The sequence below is a fragment of the Triticum aestivum genome, chromosome 4B, assembly GCF_018294505.1.
Source record: "Triticum aestivum cultivar Chinese Spring chromosome 4B, IWGSC CS RefSeq v2.1, whole genome shotgun sequence".
NCBI classification, from domain to species: Eukaryota; Viridiplantae; Streptophyta; class Magnoliopsida; order Poales; family Poaceae; genus Triticum; species Triticum aestivum.
In genome coordinates this window covers 445,702,842-445,714,987 of record NC_057804.1, presented here as the reverse complement: position 1 = coordinate 445,714,987, position 12,146 = coordinate 445,702,842, and positions in this window count along the sequence as shown.

The following is a 12,146-nucleotide window of genomic DNA, read 5'->3' as shown; positions in this document are numbered from 1 at the left end:
GGGTGTGTGTCCAAACTTTCGTCAAACAGGCCAATTTTTTACCACATCATCTTGGTGGAATGACATTACATCAAGCAAGGTTTCATGTTTTTCTGATCATTTTTAAATTTTTTGGAATAAAATGCCATGGCACTCCATGCATGTGTCCATGTTGTGAGACCAATATGTTTGAAAATTCCTTCTAATTTACTGCACATGGAATTAACTCGCACACAAGTACACAAATATGATTTTTCAAAGCGTTATGGTTAGCCGTTGCATATACATCTAGTTCAAATTTGAATTACGGTCATTAAATGGCTAGGAAATCACTTAAATGTGTTCAAAAGGTCAAATGACCCCTGAAATTTTCCAAATTTTCACATGACATTTTGTATCAGTGCACATTACACGTAGAAAATTCTTGAAGGCCGTAAGAGGAAGCTATCTGCCATTCATCATCAAACATGCATTGTTCCCTCTCGGAACCACGAGCCTTCTAGTAAGTTGCTCCGGTTTGTGAGGGATGTGTGTCCAAACTTCCATCAAGTAAGCCAATTTTTGTACCACATCATCTTGGTGGCATGACATTACATCAAGCAAGGTTTCATGTTTTTCTGATCATTTTTTAATTTTTTTGGAATAAAAATGCCATCGCACTCCATGCATGTACATGTGTCCATGCCGTGAGACCAATATGTTTGAAAATTCCTTCTAATTTACTACACATGGAATTAACTCGCACACAAGTACACAAATATGATTTTTCAAACCGTTATGGTTAGCCATTGCATGTACATCTAGTTCAAATTTGAATTACGGTCATTAAATGGCTAGGAAATCACTTAAATGTCTTCAAAAGGTCAAATGACCCCTGAAATTTTCCAAATTTTCATGTGACAATTTGTATCAGTGCACATTACACGTAGAAAAATTTCCAAGGCCGTAAGAGGAAGCTATCTGTCGTTCGTCATCAAATATGCATTGTTCCCTCTCAGAACCACGAGCCTTCTAGTGAGTTGCTCCAGTTTGTGAGGGGTGTGTGTCCAAACTTTCGTCAAACAGGCCAATTTTTGTACCACATCATCTTGGTGGCATGACATTACATCAAGCAAGGTTTCATGTTTTCCTGATTCATTTCTTAATTTTTTGGAATTAAAATGCCATGGCACTCCATGCATGTGTCCATGCCGTGAGACTAATATGTTTGAAAATTCCTTCTAATTTACTACACATGGAATTAACTCGCACACAAGTACACAAATATCATTTTTCAAACCGTTATGGTTAGCCGTTGCATGTACATCTAGTTCAAATTTGAATTACGGTATTAAATGGCTAGGAAATCACTTAAATGTCTTCAAAAGGTCAAATGACCCCCAAAATTTTCCAAATTTTTCACATAATAGTTTGTATCAGTGCACATTACACGTAGAAAACTTTTGAAGGGTGTAAGAGGAAGTTATCTGCTGTTTGTCATCAAACATGCATTATTCCCCCTCTCGGAACCATGAGCCTTCTAGTGAGTTGCTCCGGTTTGTGAGGGGTGTGTGTCCAAACGTTCGTCAAACAGACCATTTTTTGTACCACATCATCTTGGTGGCATGACATTACATCAAGCAAAGTTTCATGTTTTGTTGATCATTTTTTAATTTTTTGGAATTAAAATGCCATGGCACTCCATGCATGTGTCCATGCCGTGAGACCAATATGTTTGAAAATTCCTTCTAATTTACTGCACATGGAATTAACTTGCACACAAGTACACAAATATGATTTTTCAAACCGTTATGGTTAGCCGTTGCATATACATCTAGTTCAAATTTGAATTATGGTCATTAAATGGCTAGAAAATTACTTAAATGTCTTCAAAAGGTCAAATGACCCCTGAAATTTTCCAATTTTTCACATGACAGTTAGTATCAGTGCACATTACACGTAGAATTTTTTTGAAGGCCGTAAGAGGAAGCTATCTGCCATTCGTCATCAAACATGCATTATTCCATCTCGGAACCACGAGCCTTCTAGTGAGTTGCTCTGGTTTGTGAGGGGTGTGTGTCCAAACTTTCGTCAAACAGGCCAATTTTTGTACCACATCAACTTGGTGGTATGACATTACATCAAGCAAGGTTTCATGTTTTTAATTTTTTGGAATTTAAATGCCATGGAACTCCATGCTTAATTGTGCCATAGTCGTTAGACCAATATGTTTGAAAATTCTTCCAACTTACTGCACGTGGAATTAAATCGCACACAAGTACACAAAATATGACTTTTCAATTATAGTCATTAAATGGCTAGAAAATGACTTAAATGTCTTAAAAGGTCAAATGACCCCTGAAATTTTCCAAATTTTGGCATGACAGTTGTATTAGTACTACAAATTTTCTCGTACATTTAAAACACCATCTGTTGCCACTTTACTCCAAATTCATCTTTAACATCTAATAAAAAATATCTACAACATCACACACAATTGTTTTGTAGGAATCGTTTGCGACGAAAAATTCTGGGTCTATTTAAGTCTTTCTCCTTAAGCTTCGCTGGCTCGTCTGCTCCAGTGCCGACAACCCCAGAATCCACAAATCCCGATCCCCATTCGCCCACCCCCTTCTTGCAAAGATGACGCCGTGGAAACACTTCATGAAGGCCCGTACGATGGCCGCGCCCCCCGGAGTGCGGCTGCCTACACCGAGAGTGCCGCCACATCCGCATTGAGCGCGTCCTCTTCCGCCGAGAGGGCATCTACGACAGCCGACAGGGCAGCTGCAGCAGCCGAGACGGCTGCAGCTGCTACTGCGACGGCGGCTGCAAACGCCGAGAGCGCTCGAGCTGCCGTTCGTGCCGCCGATGTCGCCCTGGCCCGGGTTGATGCCATCCACGCTAAGATATTCTAGGCCACCTCGGAATCCAGCATGCAACCCACGCACGAAAAGGCGGCCATGGCCATGGAGCACCTGCTTCCTCATGAGGTCATCGAGCGGGAGCTGCAGATGGAGGAGGCGGCAGAGATCGAGGAGCGCTAGGAGGAGGAGTTGTGCATGGCCTAGGTCATGGTAGAGAAGAGTCTATCCGTCGAGGAATCGGTGGTGGAGTACCAACGCGAGCCCTGGCGTAGCCACTACTACGACTACTACAACCTTGAGGGTGGCTCCGAGGACGAGGACAAGGATGCGGACGACTTCAGCAGGCGGGCACGGAGTCCACCAATAGTGGCATGTCGCCAGGACAAGTCATCGCCGTCTCATCTCACACCGATGATGCATAGGTCGGCTTGGTGGCGGATTTGTGTAGGATCGAAAGTATCTCTAGAGGGGGGTGATTAGACTACTTGACCAAATAAAAATCTAGCCTTTTCCCAATTTTAGTTCTTGGCAGATTTTAGCAACTTAGCACAAGTCAAGCAATCAACCTACACATGCAATTCTAAGAGTATAGCAGCAGAATGTAAATCATTGCATATGAAGGTAAAGGGAGGAGTTTGGAGGGAGCAAACGCAATGCTAACACGGAGATTTTTGGCGTGGTTCCGATATGTGGTGCTATCGTATATCCACATTAATGGAGACTTCAACCCACGAAGGGTAACGGCTGCGCGAGTCCACAGAGGGCTCCACCCACGAAGGGTCCACGAAGAAGCAACATTGTCTATCCCACCATGGCCATCGCCCACGAAGGACTTGCCTCACTAGGGTAGATCTTCACGAAGTAGGCGATCTCCTTGCCCATACAAACTCCTTGGTTCAACTTCACAATCTTGACGGAGGTTCCCAAGTGACATCTAACCAATCTAGGAGACACCACTCTCCAAAAGGTAATAGATGGTGTGTTGATGATGAACTCCTTGCTCTTGTGCTTCAAATGATAGTCTCCCCAAGACTCAACTCTCTCTCATAGGATTGGATTTGGTGGTAAGATGATTTGAGTGGAAAGCAACTTGGGGAAGGCTAGAGATCAAGATTCATATGTTAGGATTGGAATATCTTGGCCTCAACACATGAGTAGGTGGTTCTCTCTCAGAAAATGAATGCTGGAAGTGAAGGCATGTTCTGATGGCTTTCCTATGGACTCAATGTGATCTTGGATCACTAAAAGTAAAATGTAGAGTCTTGAGCTTTTAGATCTTGAGCTAATCCTTTATCCTTAGCATTTTGAGGGGTCCACATTCCTAATCCATGCCATGCCAAACATTGAAATTTCCTGAAATATTCATCTTGAAATAACATTAGTTCAATGAGCTATATATTGTTAATCATTACCAAAACCACCCAGGGATAGTTGCACTTTCAATCTCCCCCTTTTTGGTAATTGATGACAACATATAGATCAAATCTTCGACAAATGATAATAAGATTGAAATACATCGTCACTTTGAGAAGTATGTGATAAGCAAGAGCTCCCCCTAAATTTGTGCATTATTTAAGATTTGCTTTTGAATGCAAATGCACAATTGATTAGTATCATGTGTTACTCTTCCATGTCACATACATCTTGGTGGAGCACTCAAAATCATAGCAATTAAAAGCATGCACTCATCACCAAGCAAAGTGTATGATCATATCGGGATATAAGAGATAATATCATCCAAACACACATTAAAGTAGCATATGATCAAGCACATGATCATTCAAGTATCTCACACAAGGGCATAAGGTATCAAACAAACATACAATAAAGTTCAACCAAATAAAGTGCAAGAGAGACAAAAAGCAACACACTCTCTCGAAGCCTATGATCTATACATATTTCTCCCCCTTTGGCAACAAGTTACCAAAAAGTTCAAATATGCATAGTGTTATGCGTCTCTCAGGCTTGGTCTCCGTGAGGTGGTGTAGAGATGACTCCAAGGACGAAGGCTTCAGTTGATGTAGCTAGAGCTGTTGGAGTGGCTGCTGGAGGTGGCACTGAAGATGTGGCTGCTGGTGCAGATGTAGTTGCTCTAGTATCGAGTACTGGCACTGCAGCCGACCTCTGACCTCTTGGCACATACTGAAAATCTTATGTAGTTGCCTTTCCTTTCTTCTCCTCTGCTTCCTCCTGGAGCTGCTCAACTACTGTCTGTATCTTAGTGACTTTCAGATCAAGATCATAGAATTTTTGTTTAATGATCCTCTCCAAGCTCTCCCGATTCTGAGTCAGGGTGGCCAAGCCCTTCTCAATCATCAAGATAGATTGGATCAGAAATCCAAGTTGATCTTGTTTGCTCTTCAAGAACACTTGAGATGCTTCTTTAGCACTTGGCATCTTTGCAACTTTTTCTGCCCTTGCCTTTGCTCTCTTCTCATGTGCTTGCACTGATGAAGGATCATTCTCATCCATGACAACTGTGTTGTCTTCAAAATCTGTCTTGAGAGGTAAGTGCTCCTTGTCCAACAATTAAGTGCCTATGCCCATCTTTGAGTTGATGAGCAGCTGAATTTGTGGAGCATACCCACAAGATCTTTTCTGGTCAGCAGTTGTCCTCTTGATTGTCTCTACAATCAGACTCATGACCTTGAATTTTTTAGGGGCATCAAAAATGTGCAGCAAGTTGATTGAATGTACTCTTATCATCCTATGATCTCCAGACTTGGGCAACAGAGTATGCCTCAAGATGGTGTTAATAGTAGGCAGATCAGACAACAAGTATTTCACAGAGCCCAACTTATGAGTTTCCAGGGCTTCATCAGGAATTTCCTTGTACATACTTGCCATGGAGTTATGGTCTTTCTTCTTCTTGGCATACACATACAAATCATCCTCATGGTCTTTTGGAGCATTGATTAGCTTGACCCCTTCATTAACAGTTGACTGCTACCTTGTACCTTCAGACATCCACGTTATCCTTCCATCTGGATAGAAATGAGAAGTGGAGTAGAATTGCATGATTAGCTCATCATTCCATTGGTGAGCTTCTGTCCAACAAACTTGTCAACTCCACAAGCTTTGAAACTGTCATATACACCTGGAAAGTGATCTTCATTCTCTTGATGTATGTCCAGTCAATCCATCTCATATCACAGACAATTGGCTTCTTGTCAAGCAGAATGATCTCATAGAAGTCTTGATGTTCTTTGGTGTGGAATCTATAGTCCATAGCAGTTCTCCTTCTCACGGCATAAGGATCATTCTTCCTCCAAAGTCTCAGACCTGCATCCTTCTTGATGTTCATGTCCTCTGCCACTGGATGAGTGTCATTGTGGTCTGGAATCTTTGGTTTGAGCTTTCTCGGCACTTGGGCTTCAGCATCTTCTTCTTCAACTTCAGGCACTGGGGCCTTGTTCTTCTCTTCAGCTGGGATGTTTCTGGTGATTCTCTTGGGTGCAAACTTGGTGGTTTGAGCAGAAGCTTTGGGAGCAGGTTTGGGCTTAGGTGCAGCCCCTGACTTGATTACATCTCCCATAAACTTTTGTGACTTGGGTGCTGGTGCAGCATCCTCTTCCTCTTCCTCTTCAGAATCTCTCACCATACTTGACTTTCCAATAACTTTTGCAGTTGTGGTTCTTGCCCTCTTCTTCTTCTTCTTCTAGCCATCTCCAACTGCTTCACCATCATCTGATTCTAGTGTGAATTTCATGGTTTCTCCTATTGCAACTTTCCTTGGCTTGGATGTTGGAACTCTCCTTGCTGGTGCCTTCTTGTTCATACCAGGCTTTGTGGTAGTAGTAGTGCCATACTTCTTCTTCATCACCTTCTTCTTTGAGGTGGCCTCATCCTCAACAGCAACATAATCCTCATCCTCAGAGTCTGAGGTTTTCTTCTTCCTTGATCTAGTGGCTGCCTTGGGCAAGTTACTTGGTGTGCTCCTGCTGCCTTCATCATAGATGCTTGAGGTAGTAGTGCCCTCACTCATTTGCACTTGCTCTTCAGACTTATTCTGGCTATCACTCTGGTCAGACATCTTGGCAGGAAAACTGATAGCAAACCCTATGAATAGATATAGATGAGGTAGAGTAGATGAGCATCACAAAGCGCAGAGATTTTTGCAAAACAAATGAGTCAAAAACTTAGCTTTAGTTCTCTACTGAAATGATTTCGGAGCTACCAAATTGATAAACTCGGTGATACCCAAGCAACATTTGGAACCTAAACTAGTGAACTCGGTCAGACCAAGTCATAGTTCGGTGGCACCGATATTACTAGGGTTTCACAGAGAATTGAACTCGGTCACACCGACTTGCAGTTTTCGGTCAGACTGAAAAGCGCATATGCAATGGCCTAAGCCAAATCGGTGAGACCGGTTTCTACGATTCGGTCGGTCCGAGATGAGTACAGCGGTGATCTAACCCTAAATTTTTGAATCAAACTAAACCTAAGGATTTTTTTATGGATAGATTGATTTCATATGTGGCAAGAATCATGGCATTGACCTTGTGCTTCGAATCAGAGGAAAAAAGAGAGCACAAGGGGTCAAACACATACCCTAGTTCGGCAGGTGTTCGCTACGGCGGCAACGGCGGAGCAGATTCCGTTGACGATGATAGAAACCAGCGGCAGGAGGTCATTGGCGATGAGGATGCGATCCGGAGACCTGAGGAGGTAGAGCAGGATATGCACGACCTGAGGGATTTTGAAGAAATTTCCGAAATCTCACCCGTGGGTATATATATCCCGACCCTATCGGTGTGACCAAGTGGAACAACTCGGTGGCACCAAGATGCAAAATCACAAGCGGTTGCTGCAACTCGGTGTGACCAAAATGTTCAAATCAATTGCACTGAGATGAAAACCTAGATCAACTTAGTGAACTCGGTATGACCGAAGTGGATGACTCGGTCATACCAAAATGCACAAAGAGGTTTTGGAAGTTTAAGTCTGAGACGTATTAGGGACTCCAAGTGCTCCTCACACAGAGTGGTTTGAATCTGAATTGATCAAACTTTGTGATGTAGCATGAATAGAGTTTGAGACGAGAAAAGCATAGATAGCTAGAGAAGGTTCTTAGGCATTCTTGTCCATCCACTTGGCAAAAAGAGAAAGAGCCAAACAATCAAAGCAACAAGTGGATGTCCTCGAATGAGTAAAATATGCAACCAACATGCTCACTCAATAAAATGGAAAATGAAATGTGTGGCAAAGCATGCACAAACACTCTAGCATCTATCAAGCAATTTGCGATGACTAGGTGATCTATATATGAGTATATTGACTTAGGAGTCAAATGAGAACATTTGATCATAGGTCATACTCATCGTTTAAGCACAAGTGGGGTTACCACTTTTACATAAAGCATTGTTGTGTTCACACCATTAGAGTTGCTTTAGCTCAATTCTTAGAGTAGAGCTCCCCCTAGATGTGATATCCCCTCAAGAGGGATGAACTAACCTTGGGTTTTTGTCGATGATGACTTCATGTAGGTGTTGAAGATGTGGATTCTCAATGTTGATGTAGATCATTCGGAGCAATCCATTGGAGTGAGTTGCACTTCCAATACCTACACGGGTTAGTCCCACAAGGAGCAAACAAGGATACCCATAGACATAGAGTGATGTACACACACATGATGTCCATGAAAGCATTAGGTTACCTTGTCCCTTGTCTTACCAACAAGAGGGTTTGTGACTCCATGAACTAGTGCAAGATGTGGAAGTTGTTTGCACTTGTTCTTGCCAAAATGATATGAGTGAAGTGTGTTGGCAGAGTCACCCTCAATAACTCTCTATTTCTTATTCTTCGGGATCCAGATCATCTTGATGGGAATACTTGGGGTTGTAGTCATACTTGATGAAGTAGAACTTGATGTAGTCTTGGGAACCCACTTGACCAAGGCCTTGGGAGCTTCTTCAAATGCATCAATCTCCTCTTGAAGCTTATCCTTGCCTTTTTTGCTTGTGGTCTTGTGGTGGAAGATCATCATGAGCTTGTGTCCCTTGGAAAGTAGGATCATACTTCTCTTGTTGAGGAACAAACTTCATCTTGGGGTATTGATCTTCTTCCCACTCAGCTCCATTGGCATTGAACATTTGTTCAAAACCAACACCTTGATTCTTCCGGTGCCTTCCTTGCTTGCGTACAATTTCCTCAAATTGCTTACTTCCGACAAGGCTCTTGTAAACACCTTTCTCTATAATTCCCTTCAATAAGATATTTTCTTGCTCAAGTGTAACTTGGCTAAGAGAATCATTAGTGGAATCAAGAGAACTACTAAAAGCAACAACATTGGATTTAGCATGATTATTGTTACTACTAGAAGAAGATTCTTTCTTACTTTTGTTGCTAGATTTAACTTGTGGCATGTAAGTAGACAAGAGTAAATGCTTGGCAATGTAAGAAGAACTTTTCTTGCGAAAGGTGTTTTCAAAGCGTAACTTCTCATGAGTCTTTAAAAGTTCTCAATGATCTTCCAAGGTAGTTTCATGAGCTAACTTAAGAGTATTTAGCTCTTTAGTTAGATGCTCAATCTTCTCCTTATCATTGTCATTCGTTTTATCTTGATTAGCATGATTAATTGATGTTTCATCATAGTATTCATCACTAGAGTTGTCAACAAGTAAATCATCGTCACCTAACAAATCATCTTCATCACTATTGAAATCAACATACTCGGGGTGTTATACCTTTGGACCTTTAGCCATGAAGCATCTTCCAATTCCTTCATTTGGTGAGTCAAATATGTCATAGGAGTTGGTTGACACAAGTGTTAGACCGGCAACACCTTCATCTTGAGTATATTCGGAGTCGGAGTGATAACTTCTTTCGGAGTGATGGTTGAAGTCGGAGCCGGATACCCATTCACCAACGTGTGCTTGATGTCTTTGCTTTGTGTATCTCTTTGATGATTTGTCGTTCCTTTCCGAATCCTTGCTTCTCCGGTAGGTTCTTCATTCATAACGATCATCTCTACTCCTCTCTCTTAGTGGTGATTCTTCTATTCTCCTTCTTCTTTTAGGTGAATCTTCTCTCCTTTTGTAGGGAGCCGTACACTCATTGGAGTAGTGTCCGGGACTTCCACAATTGTAGCAATTACGTTCACGACTCGAAGATCTTTTGTCATTGTATGACCTTGATTTGGAACTTCTTTCCTTGCTTCTACTCTTGTAGAACTTGTTGAAGTTCTTCACCATTAGGCTTAATTATTCATTGAAGGTTTGTTTATCACTTGATGATGTAGGAGAATCACATGAGGCTTTGTAAGCACCACTTGAGTTGTTTTGAAGTTCCTCTTTATCCTTGAGGGACATCTCATGAGCAACAATTCTTCCAATGACTTCCGTTGGCTTGAGATCTTTGTAATTGGGAATCATTTGGATCAATGTGCACACGGTATCATATTTTCCATCCAAGGCTCTTAGGATCTTCTTGATGATGAATCTATCCTTCATCTCTTCACTTACTAAGCCGGCAATCTCATTTGTGATGAGAGCAAGCCTAGAGTACATTTCAGCGACACCTTCACCATCCTTCATTTTCAACTGGTCAAGTTGACTTTGAAGCACATCCAATTTGGATTCCTTGACGGAGTTGGTACCTTTGTGCATATCAATAAAAGTATCCCAAATTTCCTTTGAATTCTCAAGGCGGCTGATTTTGTTGAATTCTTTGGGGCACAGTCTGTTGAAGAGTATATCACAAGCTTGAGCATTGTATTGCAGCATCTTCAACTCTTGCTCGGTAGCTTCACGGTTCGGTTCTCTCCCATCGAAGAATTCACCTTGCAAGCCAATACACACAATAGCCCAAACGGCGGGGTTATGTCCAAGAATATGCATTTTCATCTTATGCTTCCAACTAGCAAAATTAGTACCATCAAAGTAAGGACCTCTACGATGGTAATTTCCCTCGCTAGACGCCATACTCTCCTAGGTTGTGAAACCAAGGCTATGATCACCAAAAGCTATGGAAATCAAGGCCAATGGAGACCGTAGCTCTGATACCACTTGTAGGATCAAAAGTATGTCTAGACGGGGGGGGGGGGGTGATTAGACTACTTGACCAAATAAAAATCTAGCCTTTTCCCAATTTTAGTTCTTGGCAGATTTTAGCAACTTAGCACAAGTCAAGCAATCAACCTACACATGGAATTCTAAGAGTATAGCAACGGAATGTAAATAATTGCATATGAAGGTAAAGGGAGGAGTTAGTAGGGAGCAAACGCAATGTTGACATGAAGATTTTTTGCGTGGTTCTGATAGGTGGTGCTATCGTACATCCACGTTGATGGAGACTTCAACCCACGAAGGGTAACGGCTGCACGAGTCCACGGAGGGCTCCACCCATGAAGGGTCCACGAAGAAGCAACGTTGTCTATCCCACCATGGCCATCGCCCACGAAGGACTTGCCTCACTAGGGTAGATCTTCACGAAGTAGGCGATCTCCTTGCCCGTACAAACTCCTTGGTTCAACTCCAGAATCTTGACGGAGGCTCCCAAATGACACCTAACCAATCTAGGAGACACCACTCTCCAAAAGGTAATAGATGGTGTGTTGATGATGAACTCCTTGCTCTTGTGCTTCAAATGATAGTCTTCCCAACACTCAACTCTCTCTCATAGGATTGGATTTGGTGGAAAGATAATTTGAGTGGAAAGCAACTTGGGGAAGGCTAGAGATAAAGATTCATATGGTAGGATTGAAATATCTTGGCCCCAACACATGAGTAGGTGGTTCTCTCTCAGAAAATGAATGCTGGAAGTGAAGGCATGTTCTGATGGCTTTCCTATGGACTCAATGTGATCTTGGATCACTAAAAGTAAAATGTAGAGTCTTGAGCTTTTATAGATTGAGCCAATCCTTTGTCCTTAGCATTTTGAGGGGTCCACATTCCTAATCCATGCCATGCCAAACATTGAACTTTCCTAAAATATTCATCTTGAAATAGCATTAGTTCAATGAGCTATATGTTGTTAATCATTACCAAAACCACCCAGGTATAGTTTCACTTTCAATTTGTTAAAATTATTAGTACTTAGGCTTTGTTTTTAATGCTGGTCTTTTGTTAGAGCAATGTTTAGGTGAATTGTCTCTGTTTAATTACCAAAATTGCTCGATTCAGTAAGTCTGGTCTTTGTGTTGTATGCTCTTTTGTGTGCCCAAATTAGCAAGCGATGTTAAATTATGCAATGACATACGCGGGGAAATTTCCACCTAAATTTCAATTGTCAAACTCATCCCATGCGCGTTAAGCAGAAGAATCGTTTGCGATGCACACTATCGTTCAGAGTGAATGGTATCCGGCGGCACCGCGCGCA